The following is a 24,284-nucleotide window of genomic DNA, read 5'->3' on the forward strand; positions in this document are numbered from 1 at the left end:
TTTTAGTGGTTGCTGATTACTTTTTGAAATGGACAGAAGCCTATATGTTGCCTAACCAAGAATTTTGAATCTACTTTGTTTGGGGAAATGTGCAGACTAATGAAGATCAATAAATCTAGGACAACTTCTTACCATCCCCAATCAGATAGATAGTTGAATGATTTAACTGCACACTTAGTACAATCTTTATTTGTAGATTCTAAGACCAATTGGGATGAACTTTTGCCAAATGTAATGATGGTGTATAGGAATAGTGTCCAGTACAGTACTGGATTTACACCCTGTAGAGTCATGTTTGGACGAGAAATAACCCTCCCAGTTGATGTAATGTTACATTTGAAACCTCAAGAAAAGTATGAATTTTATAATGAATAGGTTTACAGTTTGGCTGAGAATCTATAGGCAGTCACAGAAGGAGTTCAGAAGCACCAGGAAAAAGATGCAGGAAATCAAAACAACCTACAGGTTTTGATGCTTGGTGTGTTCATAAGCGACAACCAGGCCCCCCTACACCTAATTTGAGGAATGAACCCCAGATACCTCTCTATACTGTCAACAATGTGGGACAACCATCTGGACCTAGCACTGTAAACCTGCCCTTTGTCTGCAGTTCTTAATCTCTATAGACTGAACAGTTTAGTATTATATTATTTAAGACGTGGGAAAAGCTATAAAGGTAGGCAAATAGAATGTTAGGTTATATAGCCAAGACAGTTGAATTCAAATCTAGACAAGTTATATTAAAATGATACAATGCACTGGTAGGACCACACCTAGAATACTGTATACAGTTCTGGTCCCCATATCATAAGAAAGACATTGAGGCATTGGAGAGAGTACAGAGGAGAGCAACATGATTAATTCCAGGATTGATGGGCATGTCATAGACTGAAAGGCAACTTAATAGAGGTATTTCAAATTGTCAAGGGGTTTAACAAAGTAACTGCTGAGAATTAATTCACAGGTCACAGAGAACAGAACCAGGAGCCACAGGTGGAAGCTGAAGAAGGGCATATTCAGAACCAAAAAGAGAAGGAGCTTTTTCACAGAAAGGATGCCGGACAGAGTTGTTGAAGCAGATAGTTGACTATCGGATACTACCTTGCATTGGTGGACCCATAGGTGGACCGAATGGCCTTTTCCTGTTCTGGAATGTTCTGTTAAAAAAAAAAAAAAACATACATTAAGTGTGATATTATATTCTGACTGGTGTAATATGGACACATGGAACATAAAGAACATAACATTTTCATGTATGTAACTCATATTAAACAGCAAATGTTGGATGATGAGGAAAAACCAGAGCAAAGAGAATAACATCTCTAAATTCCTAGGACTAACTTAATCCTCTTCAGATGTGGAACATTTTTGTGAGCACAAGGGTCTGGAATCAATGGTAAACATAGTCTATTTTAACTGATGGTCCAAATAAGCTAATTGTATCGGTGTGGTCATAACGAAAGGCAGAATGAGACAGTGGTATCAAGCACACGTGTTCTTTATTTTATTTTTGTTATTCTTTCTTCAGGGCGCATGCTTATACAAACAGCATAACTTTATTAACTGCTATGATATGAACAATGGCAACACATCACACTAATCAACTTTTGCTATGCTACATTTGGGATCAGTGGTACTCACGTTAGTCAAAGCAAGTGGATCATGCTCATTTAATCCCCCTGTTAAGCGCATCAAATCGACTAAATTGGGTGCGCTGTGTCTTTATAAAATAATCACAGTTCCACAACTCAATATAATATTAATGCTTTTCTTCATTGTTGCTTAAAAATGTTTCCTTAAACACATTTCCAGTAAACTAAATCATATAAGCATTAAAACATTACATGTGATCCCTGCTTTTCAATTTTAAAACATCATAGTCCTCTTCTTTTTCCTAGACCGGTACATTTTGATCTAAAAGGAGTGTTATTACATTTCACATTTAGTGGTTTCAGTTACACCCTGTAGCAATTCACATGCTCCATAAAGTGGGTGTAAGTTTCACCCACCTGTCCCTTTTATTAGGGTCAGTAGCCTGGCCAGGTTAAAACTTGATTTCCCATAGTTCCTTGCTATCACCCTCTGGTCATCCTCTCCCCCCATTGGCTCATTCAGATATCCACTCCTCCAATCTCAGAGCTCCTTGGAAGCCAAAACCGGTATTAAAGCTGGCTGGCTACGCCAGGAGAGAACTCCCCTTTCTCTTGAGGAATCCATTTTACAAACAGCACATTACTTAATTACAGTGTAACTTTAATTTTATTTTAGATAAATACAGGTGTGTCCATTTACTCTTTTGTTAAAATCTTGTACTTTGTCTAAACCTTTCTTTTTTTTGTTTACACTGTTACTTGTTTAAGTTTAGTTGCTGTTCAAGGTCTGTTTAGGGTTTGTTTTTATTAGTGTGTTCAGTCTCCATTTTGTTCCTGATCCTCCTGATATTTTCCAAATGGCTGTTCACCACTCATCCTGGTACTACTCAACAGACTCACCATTTTCTACGATCATTATTTTTTCATCAACCTTCATCCATCGTCATCAGTACAGGACTCTATTTGGACTTCATTATTTGTTGGTGAGATTATTCCTTTTCTGTTTGCTGTTTTTTTCTACTTTACTTTGATACTTGGTTCCTGTAATTTTGGTTTTGTTCTTTTGTTACTTTGGATTTCATGTGCATTGCTTCACTGGACTTGTTAGGCCTAAATTTCATTCATCATCTATTGCCATCAAGACTGTCTTTGTAATTTGTTTTCCCCGTATACTTATTCATTCACCTTTTGTCTTTTTTGCCTGTCTGTGTGTTGGTTTTGTATTGGTGTGGTGTTTGTGTGTGGGGGTTATTGGAGGCCCACCAGACACTGCATTCATTTTGTTTTAGTGTTATTTTGTTTGGATGTTTGTTTAGTTCACTTTACTTTCTTACTCACCTGTACCTTCCACCTAACTAAATGTTCTCTGTAATAAGTTGTTGTCTTTATATTTCATTTATTACGTTATAGTTCACAACAATAAACCGTTTGTTCGTGAAATTGACACCTCTGACGTCCCTGCTTTAGCTGTCTGCCACTCTTGCTGACTTAGTTAGTTATAGATATTGAGCTAGTAGAATCTCCTTAAGGAGGACAGTACAACTGCTTTTCAATTGTGTAGAGTGATCATTACAACCCTTTAAACATCTAAAATGACCAATTTCTCCCATTTTCAGTTGCAGCTAGATAAGACAAGAACTGTCAGGGTCTGGATTGAGGTGCACTACAAGAGCTGTGAGGGTAAGTTTGCATGGTGTCTGCTGCCAAAACCTTGATTGTAACCATTGTTATCCCTCTCTTTTTAATAAAGTCTAGCATTGTCATTATCTGCTCAAACAACTCACCACATTCAAAACCATGAGAGAAATACATTGATATTTCTAGGATTTTGTGTATGTTGGAGAATTATTTAAATGCATAGCAAAAAGATGTAGCTGCCTTCCATATTTTACATCCTTACAGCTATGTAGATAGCTATGACAACTTGATTTAAGTTCACAAAAAAATGTAAAACCCACTCTTAACCCTTAGTGGTCCGTTTTATTCAGCACTTGTCAGACGCGCCAGGTCCAAATTCTCACACGCTGTTTAAAAAGAGTAAAACAGGTTTAAAAGGCCCTGCATAGCAAAAGGACATCAGTACTGCATCTCCAGCCAAGTCCTACCCCTTGTTCGCTGTATTTTTCACATACCTCTTCATAGTCGTGCATACTGATAAATCCAAGTCATTATTTTATTACTATAACATCTCAAAAAGCTCTGCAAATGTCAATGATATTCGAATGCTGGATGCAGAAGCAGCTGCTGTATCTTTGTGTCTGTGTTCTCTGCTCAGATACGCCCCCCTTTTTTTTTGGTTTCATTTCAAAGGTTTTCTTTTTTTCCGGAGAAAAAACGACTAGACCTGTATTTTCAGTCTTTGACATCGGACTGGAAAGGAAAAATTGTAATGTTGGACCTGGTCCGACATAGGACCGCAAAGGGTTAAGGCGACAAATTGGTGTTATTTCCAGAGTCTGTACAGCCTTTTTTCTATCTTTCATACTGCACTTTACTGGCACTTGTGAATCTGCAAGATTTCGCTTTCAGATAATTTGATCATTTTTGTCTAAGTGTTTACCCTGGTGAGTAGGGAACTTTCTTTTTCTTTCTCTTTTTACTAGCTGAATTGCCCTTTTAAAAAAACTGAAACATCAGTTACTGCAAAAAAAAAAAAAAAAAAAAAAAAAAAAAAATTTAACTTTACCATCTGGTCAAAAGTTGTTCTTGTGATTTGTTCAAAGTATATACCATACAGTCATTCTGACCAGCTCATCATTAAGATCACTCTAAGTCCTGTTTCATCTGCCTCCCCAATGATAGATATACTCCCGTTCCAGTAAGTATACTCTCCAAAAAGCAAGATGCAATTATGCATTGTTTAATTTTGTTCAGTTCCTAGTACTATTTATCACATGGAAGTCATAGTTACATTTTTTTTTTTATCATTGTCATGTTGTCCAACTTCTATGAGTCCCTGCTCAGTCAGAGGCCAGTCCAGTTCAACAAAAAAAGTTAGCAGAGGTCTAAAGAGGAAATGGTGGTGTCAATTCACTAATTCCTTGAAAATATAAAAATAGTTCTGTTTAAATGTCGTACCATGCAGTGAGGCTATAATCTATTTGAATTATAATTGTAGAAACACATAGGGAAATAGAATGTATTGCAATTAATGCAGGAGCTAAAACCTTTTTGTAATCATACATCTTGATTAAACAGATTGCTACATTTTGCAAGTCTTACCTGTTTAAACATATATGTTCTGTATAATTCCCTGCTGTTTTTTCTCTCAGATCATAATTTGTCATGCTTCTGAAAAGACTCCAAGGCAGACGAAGTGGGAAAGTATCCATTTAAGAATATTTTAGAACCATAGTTAGCAATAGGGCAGGCTTAATAATGCTGCCCTAACACCATGGTTGTTGAAATTATTTACATGAAGCTCACTTTCCTGATATAGTTATGGTGGCATTTTGCTATAACGGCCACTAGATGACAGAATGATACCACACCACTGCAACAAAGCAAGCAGCCTTTCAGACTGGTCAGTTCAACGACTCACTGCTGGGCAACTGTTGACCTGAGTTTTGGAATGCCCACATTTCAGGCTGCCGGACTAATATCACACATACTTTTCAGAAAGTACTTTAAAAGGTGTCTTAAATTAGGATTGCACTGATGCAGGTATTGCCAGGTGGATTAAGGAACAGAGAAACGTCATTTAGATTCAATGATAGCAACAAAAATGATTTAGTAAGGAATGCACAAAGCTTATTTGGTAAAATGCTGTTACTGTATTGTAGCAACTGTGTTAGTTTGTAGAAATGGGAAGATGCAGTAACCTTTTTCTGTAAGACCACCTGGGATTTATTCATGACCACAGGTTGGGAACCTCTGACTGAATTGTATATAAGTGCTTTGTACATTTTAAATTCTTAATAAAATGTCCACTAGATGACAGACTTCAATAACAAAGCTGCCACTGAAGTGGCACTATTGTTTGATTTCAATTTGGACACCAAGCCATTTTATAATATGCATGTTCACCTTTTTATTCCACCTTGCATGTTTCTTTTATCAATTCATTTTCTAATATGTTAACCAGATGCTGATGCTAAAATTCCAACATACCTTAATCTATTAGGTACATTAAGAGCAATTTTATTCTGTAAGTGTAAGAAAAAGGCTTTAAAAAAAAAAAAAAAAAAAAAAAAATTTAGATAACAAGTGAAGGTAAAGGCAGAGTTTTTAGTTCTGCCAAAGACCAAGAAGGTCATTTTGTTCAACACCAGATATCAGACCCCAACTGAAACTTTTACTATGACATTCAGTAGTGTACTAAACCTGAGTAAAAGAGAAATATTCCAGTAGAAGCTTATTATATAAGTGGTATATAAATTGTTTTGCCATTCTGTTTCCCTGTCATTTGTGTTCCAACTTGCCCCAATCCCATCATTTTATCTCGGAGAAACAAAAGCACAATGAGAATGTATAAATTCATCAACCCCTTTTGGGTACTTTGTGCCAATGTTTAAAATATGTGGTTGCTACAAAACACTATGCACAAAGCAACGGTGGCTGGTGACTTCTGAGCCAGAGGAGGCACACTGGTGGGGGGGGGGGGGGGGGGGACTGTTGACAGCCTACTCTTAAACATTTTTACTCATTCTAAAATGGATGTGCCTACTTGCTTCCCTGATCTAACAATATATATTTACAAGTCGGAGCAGATAACAATCATACAGCAATACTGAGAAGTACAGAAATAAAACTTTTTTTTTTTTTCTCAACTCTGTATCATAGGCATAAATAGGCATTTGAAAGAAAGGGCATAAATAAAAGTGTTAAGTAAACAAATGTTACATAGGTTACCAATTAACAGTAAAGGGCAAGTTTAAAAATATAATACTTAAGTTGATTAAAGAGTTTTCTTACTTTATTTCTTGATTAGTCTGCTCTTTCTTTCTTGGTTGTGAAATAGTCAATGACCTGGTCATACCAGCAAGGGTTCTTTTTCAGAGCCTTCAAAATTCCATTTTCAATGGATAGAGTTGCCAGGTTTTTAAGGTGTTCATGTACCATTGTGTTTCCTGTATAGCTCTTTAGCCTTTTGAGACAGGAGAAGCTTCTTTCCACACCGCCAGACGTTACTCCGACTGTTGCTATTAAAAACATCAGCTTGTACAGCTGGTGAATCGCTTTAAGACCACTGCCCTTAAAGTACCACAGCAAATCTGAAATTCTGCCACTGTCACCTTGCAATTTGGTGTCCGAACAGAAATCCTGAAGCTCTGTTTTCAAACTTTCTGCGTTAAATCGGCCACATCCCCCAGTTAAGCAGTTAAATGCTTCATCTGGCAATACAGTTTTCTTTGCTGCAAACTTCTCGTAATTCAACAGCTCAAGGAATTGCAGCTTCTCCAGACTTGCATATCAATGATGACTCTGGAGTATTATGTAGTCCAAAGTAGAAAAATACAGCATGCGGTATTGCTTCTTTACATCTTAGATCTCGCCTTGCAGTCGGTGACTCTTTCTCCTGTGTGTCAGCTGGGTCTTCTGTCAAGTTGGCTGCTTTTTTTGTACAATGTATTAAATACGTCAGTCCTTTTCGCCTCTGTAGAACAAAGCAGATTTTCAATTCTGTTTTTGCAGAACACAACATCCATAGCTTTTTGCTGAACAATATCAAATACTGTATCTAACAGAAAAAACCTGTCTGAACGTGAAAAGCACGAATCGGAGTTCGAATGAACCCACTTGCATCTCTGATGGCATTGTCATCCCTGCCCCCTGAGTTGACGATGCGTGAGAAAGTCTCAACCAGCTTGTCACGATTACTGGTGATCCTGCTGACGATCCTTGAACTGAAGTTCCAGCGAGTTGGAGCATTTTTTGACAGTTGAGGACAACCAGTTTCTTCCAACAAAGCTACCCTTTTGGTGGATTTGAAAAAAAATGACGTGAACCCCCCTAGTGTTGCAAAAAAGACCCTGGCTTGTGTAATGATTTTTGCTCCTTGGCTTAACACCAGGTTTAGACGATGCTTACATAGTGTATAAAGACAGCACTTGGAGCCACTTCTCGTACTTTGGCTTTTAGCCTGTTTAATTCGGAAGCCATCACTACAGCTCTGTCATACATCTGTGCAACCAGTTTCTCTTCAAAATCATACTCATGCCATTGTTATGCTAACTAGGCTGAAAACTGACTGCGAATCTCGCCAACTGGTTCGTCAAAAAAAAAAACAGGAAACGCTCTTGCATATTTCCCAATTCCTCCACATACCACACAATTATAGAAAGCTGAGCATGACTGGCAATGTCAGTTGATTCATCTATCTGCCATGCAAAAAAAGTGGCATTATTCACATCCTTTTTATCTCCTGAAGCACAGATAATAAGATAGAAGAAATCAAATCATTCTGAATTGTTTTTGACATTCCTGTAAATACACTAGACTGCTCAATATGAGTGGCAAGCAATTCATCATAGCAAGTTATTACCTCTGTGAGCTCCCGGTAGTTCCCCTTGTTTAAATAATCTGCCATCTCGTTGTTTCCTCTGAACTATAATTCCTGGTGTCCGAAGAAATTTGTTCCAACAATTAAACATTTTAAAACAGCCCTGTTCCTTCTCATGGTTTCGTTGTGTTTTGCTACTTGAATACATGAACCTTCATCTATCATGCTCAATGCGAATTTGTCCTAGCAGCTTCAGCTTCACTTCGGCATTGACGTGGTCATTTTCTTTGGAATGTCGTTTTACTGCTCGATCAAATTAGTATCAGTATTTTGTCCAAGTATTAGCAGAATACAGAAAAACAAACAAGGCCAACAATACAGGCAGTTTGTAATCGCGCTGTCTGCCAATTCAGTGACAATGAAATGATCTGGTGGTACTTTTTCTTCTCCATTTATTTTTAGTTTTTTTCAGGCTGAGGTCTACCCTTTTATACAAACCTTGTCTGTATAATCTAAAGTACCAAAGGGAGACTTTAGCAACCACATTCACACCCTCAGCCATTTAACACTGTGGCACTGGCACCGCAGAATTCACTATAATTTGAATATACGAAAATGTAATTGTTTCCTACCTTCGTCCAAAATGTAATTAATATTCACCTTGCATACAGACTTTTATTAAATTAAATTGCTTAATACGGGCAAAGATGTCTACTGTCAACTTTGAATATACATTCTCTACTAACTCCAACAGGGCATACGTAATAGAACATTGGGTGAGGTAATAATTATATTGAGATGAGCAAGGCTGGAAGCATTTCTGGAGACTTGCCTCACTTGATAAAAAAAAAAAAAAAATGTTGCAATTCATCCAATGAAAAACTGTTTATAGCACATGTGATTTTCTTCAGTTTATATTGAAGTCTATTGCAGATAGGGAAAACCAATGGAGCTGTTGCCTCTGGCTATCTGAATAGTGTTTAAAACAGTCTTTTTGTGTGTGTCTCTCTCTCCTGTATATTATGAACAGCTATAAAATTTAAGATATAAAAATGCACTTGTGTAGTTTAATTAAATATTATATATGAACAGAGCACAAATATAACAAGAATTATATATAATATTTTTTATATAAAACAGAATTTTTAATTAGGGTGGCACGGTGGCGTGGTGGTTAGGGCTGCTGCCTCACAGCTCCAGGGTCTGGGTTCCCGGGTTCAATTCCCGGCTCATGGGGTCTGTCTGTGTGGAGTTTGCATGTTCTCCCTTTGTCCATGTTTGTTTTCACCGGGCAATCCGGTTTCCTCCCAATGTCCAAAGACATGCTGGTCAGGTTGATTTGGTCTCTCTAAATTGCCCTCCCAGTGTGTGTTTGCATTGCCCTGTGATGGACTGGCAACCTGTCCAGGGTGTAGTCCTGCCTTGCACCCTGTGTCTGCCGGGTTAGGATCCAGCTCACCCTGACCCTCTATAGGAAGAAGTGGTTATTGAAAATGGATGGATGAATTTTAATTTCAGATTTTTCTGGTAAGAAGCCAAGTAATTATGCAGGCACTGAACAGTAGCTCATATTCTAAAAAGTGCGTGGAAGTTAGCTGTTGGCGTGATCTGTAAACAGCTAGGCACATTCTAATTGCTCATTTTGAAATATGGATTTTTGTTACAACTCTTTTTCTTTTTTTTTAGGTTAGACTTCCTGCCAGCCTACTTTTTAACTTATCTAGTTGCAGTGGATGTAGAGTCTCAAAATATAGTACAGTCCTTGTAGCTGAGGCACTTCCCATAGCCTGATGGCAGCACTTTTATAATGCCTATAAGTTTACTATGGTATTTTTGCAGTTTCCCTATGCTTTTCTCATTGGTTTACTATGAGTTTACCATAGTTTACCCTGGTTTGCTTTTTTTTTTTTTTTTTTTTTTTTGCTTTTGCTTTACTATACATTACTCACAATGGTTACCTATGCTTTACCATGCCTTCACTCTGCTATATTTTGCTTTTACTAGGGCCTACTTGTATAAGGGAATGTCTTGTCACTCAAACTTTCCAACACTAAAATTTACACAGATTAGATGACTATTGAAATTCATGACGCAGAGAGTGGACAAACAACTGGTTGAGTAGATGTTTCTTATCCCAGAAATGGAATACTTAAAAACGTCAATGACTGACCAAAAATTGGAGAATGCAAATACAATTAGAAAATCCCCAAGCCTGCAATGTGTGCAAATTTATGTGGTCCATTGGCCTATATCGGTGGTGGCCAATACACCAAACACTGCGATCCATTTTGGTAGATTTCAACAGGCTCTGCTATCCACCAGTAAGCTATGACCAACAATTATTAGCAGTATTTAGCAGAATAGTGTCCAATATGTAAGATAGCAATAATACAACAAAGCAACCACAACAACAAAACCGTAACAAAGGTGTAATCAAAGCATTTTTAATATTAAGCATAGGCAGTTATAAAACAGACGCTTACCAGCATTGTTCATCTGAGTCTTGAAACCTGGTATAGGCAGGTCTCGACACTAACTTTTAGGCACATGTGCACCTAAGTTAAAATGTAGGCAAGCACAAAAAAATACACAATTTTGTACACATGTATTGAATATCTACCAATCTTTTTTTTTCTTTCCTTTCTTACATAACACTTGTGCAGTTCAATACTTTTGCATCAACAAAATTATAATGGACAACTTACTTTCCAAATTAAATGATTTTTAACTGTCTGGTAGTTATCTTCTTCAGAATGTGCTGCTTGCATGTTTATGGTAGCAGGATGGTCTGGCTAATGTTTCTGGATGTATGCTTGTCGTCAGGTGCAAGTGGTGTGAGGAACAAAGTGATTGTCCAGACAGCATTTCCCCCAAAAACAATCAGTATTTTATTTGCAATAAGAAAAGAAGCCGCCCCTCTACCAACGATGGTATGACACTGTCCTGTCCCATGTCCTCCATGCACGAAAGTGTACATGCTCAATTCCGATGTCGTGAAGTGAAGGGGTTCGTGCTGGCTCCATAGTGACAGCTCCTGGATGCTCACTCCTCTTCTAAAAAAACACAAAAAGAACACGTAACAAAACAAAACAATACAGGCTACGACCATATGTTATGTTTTCAGCACAAGAGGCTGTACTCGCGTAGCTGTGTCCCCTTTTGTACTACCCAACTTCTCCCTGCAATCAGCCTGGTGCCCCAGTGTAACCAATCTCTGCCTGGCTGATTGCCTGGGGATTGTTTAGAGTACGTGCAGCTACGCCCTTCCTCTAAGATGGCCGACTTTCTGTTTCCAGCCACCATCGAGTCAACCTGTCTATGGGGAAGTGTACTACCAACCTTACACCCTTGTGCCCTTTCTGGTCTGGAGGGAGATTTACAGCTTCGATTCTTTCTGTCTTTATCACAATGCCTCTCGGCACATTGCATGCCATTTTGATGTACTGTGCTTAATAAATTTTCACGTTTTAACTTCTGGCTCCCTATTAAAAATGCAGTCTTGCCTGCCATCATTTCCCCTGCATACTGAAAAAACATGGATTTCTTGTACATTGTCAAACTTAACCAGGGAAAATCTTTTAGCCACTGTTGGTTGAACGGTGTGTTCTTTTGCTACTTAAAGCTGTGAACATGCTATAACTAACATAGCCCTTCCCTGTTCACATTCATCTTCTGACATATCTTCATTGCACATTTCTTGTAAAGACGCCCACATATCTGAATGTTGTCCATCGCTGTTTTCTTTTAAAACCTCTCCAATCTCATGAAAATAATATATTTTCCTCATCTTGGTTTGACAAGTTTTCAAACTGTCTGGAAACCAGTAGCCATCACACTGACAAATCAGTGAAATTGGTGGGGTATGGGATTTGTAGTTTTTAATGTGTGATTAACAGTGGACACCAATAAACTACATTCCCAGAGTACATTACAATTGAGCTATCAGTGTTTAGGTGACTGAGGTTATTTTTTTGTTTGTTTTATACTTTCAGCTGAAAACAAAATCATGTTTGTTTTATAGTTAAGCTTTAGGAATTTCTAATGGCACACGTGCGTCTAAATTAAAATGTACCTTCGCACAAGCATTTATTTAGTCTTATATCCAGAAACTGTGGGGATATTTTCATCTGTACTACTGGACGGCACAGAAGGCTCTCCCCATCAACCCTAACAAAAACTGTTGTATGCATATATATTAGTGCTAGTTCTGATTTGTCCAGAGATCTACCAAAAATGCTTTGCGATCCACCGGTGGATCATGATCCACGTATTGGCCACTACTGGCCTATATAAACAGGGGGTTTGATTCTCATGTCATCTTTTTTTGAGCAGTGGCTGCTTAACGTTTTAGAATTACGTGTTTGTTTTGAGTCAACTCGGTTACATCAGTTTTGTCAAAGTGTGTTTATTGTGCAACAGGTTGCAGTTGATTTTGAACTTAATGCAAAAACATTTAGTTTATTCTTTGTTTTCAAGCAGCTATATTAAATACTGTGAAAGTCAGCAAGTTGAATGTCAATCCTATCCAACACCCACTGACAGCCTTAGTCACAGTGAAGTACCAGGTCTGTTAAAAAAAAAGAAATAAGTTGATGTATTATGGTATTTTGTGTTCACAAACTCATAAGCACTAAGTAAAAGCTGTGTGAGAGACATGTGCTAATACTCGACAACAATTATGAGAAAGCACAATGATCTCGGTGACTTTGCAGGACAGTGGGTGGTTGTGGAACCATTAACAAGTGATGGATACCCAAGAAAGACCAGAGTGATCTAGTTGTATGATTATTTAGTTTAACTGGATTGTATTATTATTTTTTTTATTTTTTTCAAATAGCAGGATAATAAACAAAATAAGTTCACAAACTGTCTATCTTATTACTGAAAGTCCCTGACAAAGGAATTCATACTTTCAAGTATTTTTCATACTGAGGCTGACTTTTACTATATTGAGCATGCTGATTTACAAAACAGTGTTAACATGTTAATTTTTTTGGCACATGACACACTGCAGTGAAAGTTTTAACCAACGCTGTGGTGTGCATTATGGATATTTTTGGTATCTTTCTACTTGTAGGATGGACAGTCCTGGCTCACAGATAACATGCATCTGGTGTTTAGCAGGTCCTGGTAAGACTGGCAGCTCAGCGATGGATTCCCTGAAGATCGATCCAGAGCAACTGCTGGTCATAGCTCAGGCTGCGCAGCTGGTGCTAGAGGAGGGAGGCCAGCACACACCATTGAGGGGCTGGTTCTGTACAGGTATCTCCAAGGTCTGTAGGCAGAAGGTGTGCACCTGTCTCTTGACGCACACCAACCCTTGACCTCCCTCGTCCAGAGGAAGGCACAGAACCCCAACGGAGACCCAATGCTTTCCGGCCCAGAAGAATTCCGTCTTCCTGTGGAACCTGGTGAAAAACTCAGTTGATGGGCTCAGGGAGGTCAGTCGATGCCAGTGTCTAGTTGGTTGATCACTAGAGCTCTGCCCCCGAAGGAAAGCAATTTCAGCAGACCTGACCAGGACCTCAGGCTTGCAGCAACTTTTTCCTCCAACTCCATCCAGTTGGCTGCGACTGAGGTTCAGGTGGACTCCTAATCATTTGATGCTGCTTGTGCTCTAGTGGAAGTGTTGGAGCGCAACAGGGAGGCAGTCCTCCTTCCAGGGTCATCTTAACAACCTGCAGCAGAGTAATCTGCCGAGCACCATCCCAGTGAGTCTCCTTCACAGGAGACAGAGGAAGGGCTTGATGCACAGCACGTGCAACTGACTGGATAGAGGACATCCTTGACCACTTTTCTCCTGGAAAGTGAGATGCATCATCAGGGACCAGTTAACCTTAAGAAGGCATTCAGCAGAGGCGTACAGTAATTTGGATAAGGCCGATGAATTGCTGCCCGAATGCATGCAGGCTTCCAATGAGAATCGCGATCCACCTGGTCGAATGTCGCCTTCTGATCAAGAGACAGAAATTCAACAAACAGACCAGTCTCCCGACTATAATGCAGCAGGTCTCGAACCAAGAAGATGTTATTGAATATTGTCCTGTTCTGGACCAGGTAGGACTGGTCTGGGTGGATCACGTCTGCCAGTACAGACTTGAGCCTCAGCGAAGCAGCTTTGGCTATAATTATGTAGTCTGTGCACAGCAACTAGACCGGGCACCAGTTTTTGATGCAGCGCAGATTCCCTTTCTTGGGCATCAAAAGGGGCATCTCTCTGGTCTCACGGAAGCCAGGACCTGCACAAAGACAGGCCCCAGCAAGTCCAAAAGTTTTTGTAAAACTCCATGGTCAGCCTGTCGATTTATTATAAGGCATCAGACAGAGGGCATCCGTGAATTCGACCCGAGTCAGTTGGCCCTCAAACCCATCCCTGATGCCCACCATGAGTTGACTGGATCCAGAGTGAAGAGAGCGGAGTAGAAAGCCCTAGCCCTCTTGTTCATGCTCTCCGGATCCGTCAAAGTAGCCAAGTGATGTTCTTCTGGTCTCCCTTCTTTTTCTGCTCCAGGAGTCCCTCTACCGGCTCGCACCCTTCATGTAATCCTGACAGAAGACTTTAATCAGCGCTTTCCCCAAGTCCCACCACTGGGACGGCGCATACCAGTTCAAGAGATGAACGATACTATGTCCATCCTAGAACTGGTGGAACAGACAGCCTGGCACACTGTTGTTCACATCAGCAACCTTGGGACAAAAGAACTGGGAGAAGAGCGTTGCCGTCCCGCAAGATGTTTCAGTGAGGTGGCTGAAGACACCCCCCCCCCCAATTGGCTTCAGCCTATGGAGTAGTGTGTGTTTCCTGTAGGAACCATACAGAGTAACCTCCTTTTTTTCAGGTAGGAGTTTACCTGGGTCCTGCGAAAGTGGTACTTAAACCTATTTAGTGTACTGATGTGATACATGATCTTCTCTCAGGATTTGTTGGTGACGCTCATAGGAGACCCTAAGATTGCCCGTAGCTCACAAACTGGTTGTGTAACTGTCACAAAGACGGCTGTAGTGGGTGATGTCAGACCAGAACCAGGAACCAACAAATAAACAGAGCTGGAGTTTGGTAAAGCTGAGTGATTGTTTTCGCTCAGCATTTAATAATTGAACAGACAGAAAATAAAAGGTTGTAAAGACAAGCAAAACACAGGACACGGCACTGGCAGCCAAAATAGAGACAAATAAAATGAACTATACAGACAAACACGGCGAGCAGCTATTATAATTACTATTAGCTCAGTCTCCAATCCTGTTCTCCACTCACCGAACACACAACCCAGAGTGAGTGAAAACATGCTGCTTTTATGAAGCTGTACCGAGACTTGATTGCTAATCAATCATTCAATTGGAGTCTCGGTACAACTGCATGTGAATTAATAAAGTGCAATTCCCCATGCTCGCATATTACTACATTTTACCTGCACTGGAAGTGCTGTGCAATAATCGTGCCAAAAATCAAATATACATTTTAAGCACTTGTGCGCGTAACCCATATTATATCCCGTGTACCAATGACTATACACCAACATTTTAACACGCCACAAGCAACATACAACACAGAAATACACAGGGGCAAGGTGAAATTGCTACATTAACTTTTGGGATTGAATGTGCACTCCCGGGCCTAAATTGTTTTCGGCATTGCTGGCCCTGATGAAGGATCACACAGATCATAAGATATTTTGGAAATCTTCCATTTGTCCAGAGCCAGCTCTTCCTGCAGCGGACAGTGGTCTCCAGAAATTCTAGGAGCTACACTGCAGGGATATCTTCAGAAGCTGTGGTCCACGCTACAAATAGACTCTGTGTCATCCTCCAGGTCTCACACTGTTGTGTAGCACGTTAAGCTTGATTTATAGTTTCACCAATCCTTCCCCCGTCCCACCCCCAGGGAACGTGACAGGTGAGACTGGTGGAGGGACCCTCTTGGGGACCATCCACACCCTTGATTTAGGAGATGCAGATGTGGGCTCTGTGTATACTGCCAAACCAGATGGTTGTGTTCCCAGTTTGGGCCCCTTTTCAGAGGACCGAGGAATGGTCTCCGGCCCATTCTAAGTCTTCGTAGGGAGGGGAACTACCTCCAGGGCACCATCACGTTCTGCCCTCTAGGGTTCTTCCCCTCCCTCTACTTTGCCAATGGAATGGGCTCCACAATTACAATACCCAGAGCTTTATGGCAAATATCATCGCAATTATAAAGATACAGAGATGAAAGATAATATGGAAGCCCAAGCTATCATGAATATTTTGGACATTTACCGCTTTACTTGGTAAATGTCGACATTTACCAATAAATCTTGAAAATTGCCAATATTAAAACTTTTACTATAATATACAGTATATATTAAGTCAGGCGATCCAGACACAGAACAGTATATTTTTTTAAAGCATTATGTGCACTTTTATTATTTACAGAAATAAACAAACAAAAACTGGCACACTCCCAGCTCATTCCCTTCTGGGGAATGTAGTCCTGCAGCATCCTACTCTGCCACACATCCTCCCCTTGTGCTCAGCACATCCGACCATTCTAAGGCCACTTCCCACCTGGGAGGTGACCGAGAACCGGAGACAAAGGACCAGGGTGACATTGATGGGGTGTCGGGAGCACAGGTCGGTGAGCGGGCAGCTGCAGCGGCGATGTGAGAGAACTGGAGCTGGTGCAGAGATGTCTGAGCCTCCAGGGCGACCAGAGGTCAACACAAAGTTTGGGTGTCTGGGAGCATGGGACAAGGGACAAGGGACAAGACCTATTGGCATCAGACTGTGGTACAGGGGTGGTGGTCTCTTGACATCCACCCCCGTGGCTGTAGCCCATAGCTCCTACTTTTTTGGTGGTAACTCCGTTCTGACATTGGTACCTCTGGCTTCTGCACAGGACTTTTAGACGGCGAGACTTTTCCCTTGCAGTTGAGCACACAGCATGAGCTTTTGTCTCTTTGGCTGTGCACACCGCTGAAGTGCCCATATCTCTCATTGTACGCAGTTTGCTTCTCTTTGCAGGTGGTTGGTCTCCTGCTGTGCAGCAGTCTACTGCAACAATGCTGCAATTAGGTCTTCTGTTTCCATCATTTTTAATTAATGTTGTTCATCTTAACTGATGATGGCTGTCTGTGGTTGATTTGTTGTCGTGCCCCTTCCAGTGCTTGTAAGGGGGTGAGAGGAAATGCAGAGTTAGAGTTAAAAACCCAAACATCCAATTTCCCTACTTTTTGTCATTTTTAATATCAACCCTAACTGATGCATTAACAATGTTTTTTGCAAAGAATTTCCTTCATTTTTGAGAATAAATTTATAGCTAGAAAACCTGTATATTTTATTATAGAGCACGAAAAGTAGAACTGACTATATTTGTAAACTTGATTAAACACGTCTCAGGTGTATACAGTGCCGAGAAAGTTTGTGAACCCCTTAGGATTTTTATATATTTCACACTTCAAATCTAAAATGTTATTAGATCTTAATCTAAGTCCTAATAATAGATAGATAACTGATTAAACAAATTACATAAAAATATGATACCTTTTTTCAACATTTATTTATCCACAAATGATTCAACGTTCAATATCCATATGTGAAAAAGTATGTGAACCTTTGATTCAGTAACTGGTGGCACCCCCTTGAGCAGCAATGACTTCAACTAAGCAGTTCCTCTAACTTGTTAAGTTTCTCACATCGGTTTTGAAAAATGTTGGCCAATTCCTCCTTGCAGAACTATTTCAACTCTATGACATTTGAGGGGTTCCTTGCATGGACAGCTCGCTTCAGGTCCTGCCACAACATTTCAATGGCGTTTAGGTCCGGACTTTGACTAGGCCATTCTAAAACCCTGAATTTCTTCTTCTGCAGCCATTCTTTTGTAGATCTGCTTGTATGATCATTTGTCTTGCTGCATGACCCACTTTCGGTTCAGCTTCAGCTCACGGATGGATGGCCTGACATTCTTCTCTAGAATCTTCTGATACAATGCAGAATTCATGGTTGTGTCAATGATGGTAAGCCGTCCAGGTCCTGAGGCAGCAAAGCTTCCCCAAACCATCACACTCCCACCACCATGCTTGACAGTTGGGATGAGGTTCTTCTGTTCAAATGCAGTGTTTGGTTTTCGCCAAACATAACGTTAATAATAATAACATAACTCATTGAGGCCAAAAAGTTCTACCTTTGACTCGTCTGTCCAGAGAACATTGTTCCAGAAGTCTTGTGGATCATCCATGTTCTCTTTGGCGAACTTCAGATGGGCAGCAATGTTCTTTTTAGAAAGCAATGGTTTCCTCCTGGCTATCCTTCCATGAACACCATTCTTGTTCAGTCTTTTTCTGATAGTTGAGTCATGAACACTCACATTAGCCAAGGCGAGAGTGGCCTGCAAATCCTTGGATGTTACTGTGGGGTTCTTTGTGACATCCTTGATGATTTTCTGGTTTGTTCTTGGAGAGATTTTGGTAGGACGACCGCTCCTTAATAGAGTGACTGTGGTCTTGAACTTTCTCCATTTGTTGACAGTGGATTGGTAGAGCCACACGTCCTTAGAAATGGTTTTGTAACCTTTTCTAGACTGATGAGCATCAATAACTGTTTTTCTGATATCCTCATAGATTTCTTTTGATCGTGGCATGACGTGTTTCCACACACCTATATGGTGAAGACCATACTTACAAAGTTTCTGATCTTTTATATAGGGTGGGGCCTCCCAAACTCACCCCTGAATATCTACCTAATTATTTAAACACCTGACTCCTAATTATCCCCTTAATTGAGCTGACAAAACCAGGGGTTCACTTACTTTTTCACATACCCTGAATCTTAATTGCTCATTGTTTGTCTAATTCATACATCATTTTGTTCCAAAAGACAGGGAATTGGTTAACAAACTTATTGGATATTGAAAAAGACTCAGAGTGGTTTTGATTTAAGAAGGTTATCATGGTAAAACTATGGAATTTCCATAATTATCATTGGGGTTCACAAACTTTTTCTTTGCACTGTATATGTTAAACACTGACACAGGTTTATCTATGATACAGATGGTAGACTACTTTAATAACACATGTCCTACTGAATGTGTATTGAATGGGACACCATGCTTTATATTATACAGCCGGGTATTGTTGACACTCAGTGCTTGTTATACTGATGGCTGGAGTGATGGAATCTAATGGATTTCTGTTATGCTAATAAATACAAACTTGTTTAAGTGAACTAAACTGTCTTGCCACTCGTCACTCGACGTGGTGTCAGAAGCAGAGCTTAATTCCGAGGACTAAGCAGAAAACCAAAGGTAAAAATATAGAGAAAAAACTGCCATGAGTAGGCTAACTGCACACTACATAATTATAGGGCTGGGTGATAGTGTTTCTTTACTATTGATGCATCATTTTCATAAAGACCTGATGCACCGTTTTTAATGCAAAAGAAACATGTAAATAATAAGTACATCTATTTTCATCAGATCCAGTCACAAAAAGTAAACGTTTCTCCAGTTGAACTTAAAACTACACATTTCTAAGTATTTGTCTAGTCACACTGTCTGCGAGGTTCCCCACAAAAAGTTAATAAAACATTGCAAATATTAATGTCTTACCTTAAGATGTATTGACAGCAATTGGATTAGAGGGGGAAAAAAAAAACTCCAACAGGGAACACAAGAATAATTATTTACAAGCCCAACGTGACAAAGTCTGTGCGCTCTCCCTAGCTTATTTTCTGTTTTTATTCAGAAATATTGTGGCCTCTACAATCTCCGGTTTCAAAAAAAAATTGAGTTTGTTCACAAGCATCCCTGCTTTGCTGAACACACGCTCGCTCAGGACCGATGTTGCAGGGATACTTAACATGCTCTTTGCCAAGGCTGCTAGGTTGGGAACGTGTGTTTGGACATTTTATCACCAAATCAGGGGATCTTTGCTGATGATTAATGGAGTTTCAGAGCATAAATCGTCATCTCTTGTGGATTAAGGTTTCCTTGGAAGTAATGTGTGTTTGTTGATGTCCACGAAGTAACAATGCCATTGCTTGTTTTGTTCTTCGTTTTCCTTTTAACAGGTAAGTCCTCTGTGCTGCACTCACTTGTACAGGCATGATTTTCATCATGTTGTCCTCCACCAGCCTCACTAGTTTGGAACACAGTGCTTCAGACACGCAGACTTTGGCCTGTTCGGATAGGAAATCCAGATGGTGAAATCGTGGTGTCAAGAAATGACACAAAAAGTAGTGGCATAACCTCATTACGGGTCATTCAGCTGATGTAAACAAAATCGCTGAGACAAATTACACACTAGCTTATCTCTCAAACTCTGTGTAAATGGAATTAGCAATTCAGTTAGTTTGTGTTTTATCCCTGTTGCAAGTGGGTACAAAGAACTAGCCGTAATGTTTTTCTGTGCCCTCAAAAGTACTGTAGCCAGTTTGAATGGCTCTAGTAGAGGTCGTATCTCAGTCATTAGCTTCCACTGCTCAGGCGTGAGATCTAAAGTAGGTGGGTCAGACTTTTTGGTGTAATCTGGGTTTGACAAAGCAGCAATAACTGGCCATTTTAATTCAAGGCATTCAAGCATATAATAAACCGTGTTCCACCTAGTTCGTACATCCTGTATTAAGTTGAGTGATGCTTTTTCTGTGTTCTGCATTTCTGTTTGTTTCCTATTTAAAGCACGGTTTTGCCACCTCACTGTTTTTAAAATGTGCAACCAGTCTCCTTGCTGCTGCCATTAACGTATGGACTTGTTGTACATCCTCCAAGCTTTTCTGAATACAGAGATTTATGTTGTGCCCTGCCCAGCTTACATTTGCCACGCTACCAAAAAGAAACACAGCACGCTCGCTTGCAGAAAGCAACAACAGTGCTCTGCACACCTTGGCTGTGTTGTCATAAACACAAGCTATTACTTTTGTAGCCACTTCAAACTCTGTTTATCTGATGGATCGCTTCTGCTAAATTCACAGCTGTGTGTGTCCTGCGTAATTTTTATGTCACTGATACTTTTGACTCGAATTCCCAGTTTTGTTTAATGTAATGGCAGATGACTGTTAAATGCTTGCCCATACATCAGTAGTGATGGACTCTGAATTACACTCCTGACTTAAATCCTGTCTAAGCTTTTCCTTTGCAAGTTCATGATCCAGAGTAATAAATTTGGAGATTGTCTTTCGATAGGACATTTCATAGCCCAGAGCAAGATTCGCAATCAGATTTTTAAACGCAGCTCCCGCTACTGTATTAACAGGTCTGATATCTTGTATGATAACATCCACCATCAGGCCTGTTATTTCTTTTGCTGTGACACTTTTTGGATCAACTTTCTTTCCCAAATAAGTTGTCACTGAAGGTGTTGCTTTTTCGTTTTTTACTTGTGTTCCCGCTGTCGTATTTTGTCGGGTGCTGTCTTACTAAATGATCTTGCAGATTGGTAGTATTTTTTTTCTTTTGTGAAAAACTTCCGTATATCTGACGGCATTATTTAAAATTAAATTACATTGACAAGCAAAAGTCAAGTGAGACTGATAGGAGCCGAGAGAAGACGAAAAAAAGGGCATGATTGAACAATACACATAGCCCCTGCCCCACAGAGATAACACGGACACAAAGAAGATAGCTGCTTTTACAACCAGTGCTCAAAGAATATCACATACATTTTCAGAGCTTTTTGAAATGTTAGTTATATAAATGTTATAATAAAATAATGTTTAAAATGTATAAAATTTTGCTAGGCAGTGCCTTTTTAAACCGTTGAAATTACACCCAGTGCCAGATCTGCCTTAGTGCACAGCGGTGGTGACAGACACCTTCGAGTGGGAAAAGTGATCATGACTTTCTGCTAGTTGACTCATATTCAGGATGGTTTGCGATAGATGCACTCCGTGATCTTACATCTCACACCACAATCAAGAAATTGAAGCAACGCTTTTCAGTACCAGGAACACCTCACAAAGTCATCTATGATAATGGAACTCAATTCACAAGCCAGTGCTTCAAAGAGTTTGTTGAAACATAGGACTTTGAACATACCACCAGCAGCCCTGAATACCCACAAGCTAATGGTCTGGGAGAGAGAGCTGTTCAGTGCAAAACAACTCCTGGAAAAATCTAAAGAGTTGGAACTGACTTATTTCTTAACCTTCCCAATCTTCGCAGTGTGCTTTGTGATTCAACTTTACGTTCACCAGCACAACGTCTGCTGTCAAGAAGGACACGTACTACTCTGTCCATGAACACTAGCCTTCTTAAACCCTTGTCTAAGAATAGCTCTACAGTGAAGGTGCAACTGACCAAGAAACGTTGGAGCCAAAAGCTGCACTATGACAAGCAAGCCACTGAAAACAGACAAGTAGTTGGATTACAAACTCCACAGGGATATAGCCCATTGGCAATTGTAAAGGAAACAATGCAAGGAGACCAGATCATAAATAATTGAAACTGAAGGAAAGGAATACAGGATAAATCGAAAATATATAATTTGCAATTTAAGCAAGTATGTTTAATAGACAATATCTCTGTTATTTACAGTGCCTATAGAAGTATTACCCCCCCCCCCGAATGTTTTCAGTTTGTTGTGTTACAACCTGAACTCTTGATGCAGTTAAATATAATTTTTTTCCTTTGATTTACACAACCTACTCAACATTTTCAATGTGTGAGAAAATGGAGGGGCGGGGGTGTGAAAAAACAAATCAATTAAAAATAAAAACTTGAAAAGTCTTCATTTGTATTTACCCCTTTGCTATGACATTCCTAAATAAGCTCAGGTGCAACCAATTGCCTTCAGAATTCACACAAAAAGTTTGAGTCCATCTGTGTGCAATAAAAGTGGTCACATGATTTCAGATTAAATACACCTGTCTCTGTAAGGCCCCACAGTTGGGTAGTGCATTCAAAGCAAAGATACTACCATGAAGACCAAGAAGCTTTCAAAACAACACTGGGATAAAGTTGTGGAAAAGCACAAAGATCAGGGGAGGGGTATAAACAGATTTCAGAGGCATTGAACATCCCTTGGAGCACAGTCAAGTCGATCAATAAGAAGTGGAAGGTATACGGCACCACCCAGAATCTGCTTAGAGCAGGCTGTCCTCCCAAACTGAGCAGCCAGGTAAGAATGGCATTGATCAGAGAAGCCACCAAGAGGCCAATGACAACTCTAAAAGAGTTCTATGGCTGAGATGGGAGAAACTGTCCATGTGTCAACAATAGCTGAGGTACTCCACAAATCTGGTTTGTATGGAAGAGTGGCAAGGAGGAAGCCATTTCTGAAAAAAGCCCATGTAAAATCCCGCTTGGAATTTGCAGAAAGATGTAAAGATGTGTGTGGAAGGGTGGTGGGTAATTCACTGACACAGGAGACAGACAGGTGGACTTGGGAACACCGCACAAGTGCCCAGTTTTATTTTGGGGTGCTCTTTTTCTTTTAGCCCACAGAGGGCGCTGTTGGTCCGTGGTCTGCTTACCAACGATGGTAAACCGAACCACGCGAATAACAAGCGATGGTACACAATACCAACGCACTTGCAGGTGCTTCGAAACAATAATTCAAAACAGAAGGCACAAAGAAACAGGGAAAATAAAACAGTAACAAAACTACAAAGAAAAGATGCTGCACTTGACAGCTATATCCCGGCCGTTGCTATCAGTGGTCCCGGATCACCGACCTAACTAGCCTGCTTCGTTATTTTTTTTCCGGGGTCTGTCCAAGGGTTCCCCGTCCTCACTGTCTCGCTGTGAAACGTTTCGTTTCCTTTTCTCTCCCGACTGATTCTCGGTCCTGAACCAGCACTTTCGCACTCTCGGCGCGTCTATAAGGGCGGACCTGAGGAAACAGCAGAGGGTTAACTTATAGGGCTAACAATCTCCCCAAGACTCGCCTCTCAGCCATTCAGAGAGGGGGAAAGTCCACACACCCACTTTCCCACCTCCCCGTGTCACTGCCATGACTCGCAGGTGGTTGTTGGACGACTGCCGCCCTCTTCCTGCAGCACTGTGAACACGGCAGCAGAGTCAGCACAGATCTCCCCCTGCTACAATGTGGCAAAAGATTCTGTGGTCCGATGAAAGAAAAATTGAATTACTTGGCCTAAATGCAATGCGTTACGTCTGGCGCAAACCCAACACGGCACATCACCCAGGTAACACCATCCCTACGCTGAAGCATGGTGGTGGCAGCATCATGTTATGGGGTTGCTTTTCATCAGCAGGGACTGGGAAGCTTGTCAGAGTAGAGGGATGGAGCTAAATACAAGCAAATCCTTGAGGAAAACATGCT

At 40.3% G+C, this 24,284-nt stretch overlaps 1 long non-coding RNA gene across 1 annotated transcript in view; it reads left to right on the forward strand.

Moving 5' to 3' along the window:
• Positions 1-2,534: 2,534 nt before the first annotated feature.
• The window catches only part of LOC121319571, a 28,224-nt gene continuing 6,474 nt past the window's right edge, over positions 2,535-24,284 (forward strand). The window contains exons 1-2 of the long non-coding RNA XR_005950719.1: positions 2,535-2,575; positions 3,209-3,272. This is a non-coding gene — a long non-coding RNA (uncharacterized LOC121319571). The remainder of the gene's footprint in view (positions 2,576-3,208; positions 3,273-24,284) is intronic.

Source organism: Polyodon spathula, chromosome 1 (genome assembly GCF_017654505.1).
Source record: "Polyodon spathula isolate WHYD16114869_AA chromosome 1, ASM1765450v1, whole genome shotgun sequence".
Classification (NCBI taxonomy): Eukaryota; Metazoa; Chordata; class Actinopteri; order Acipenseriformes; family Polyodontidae; genus Polyodon; species Polyodon spathula.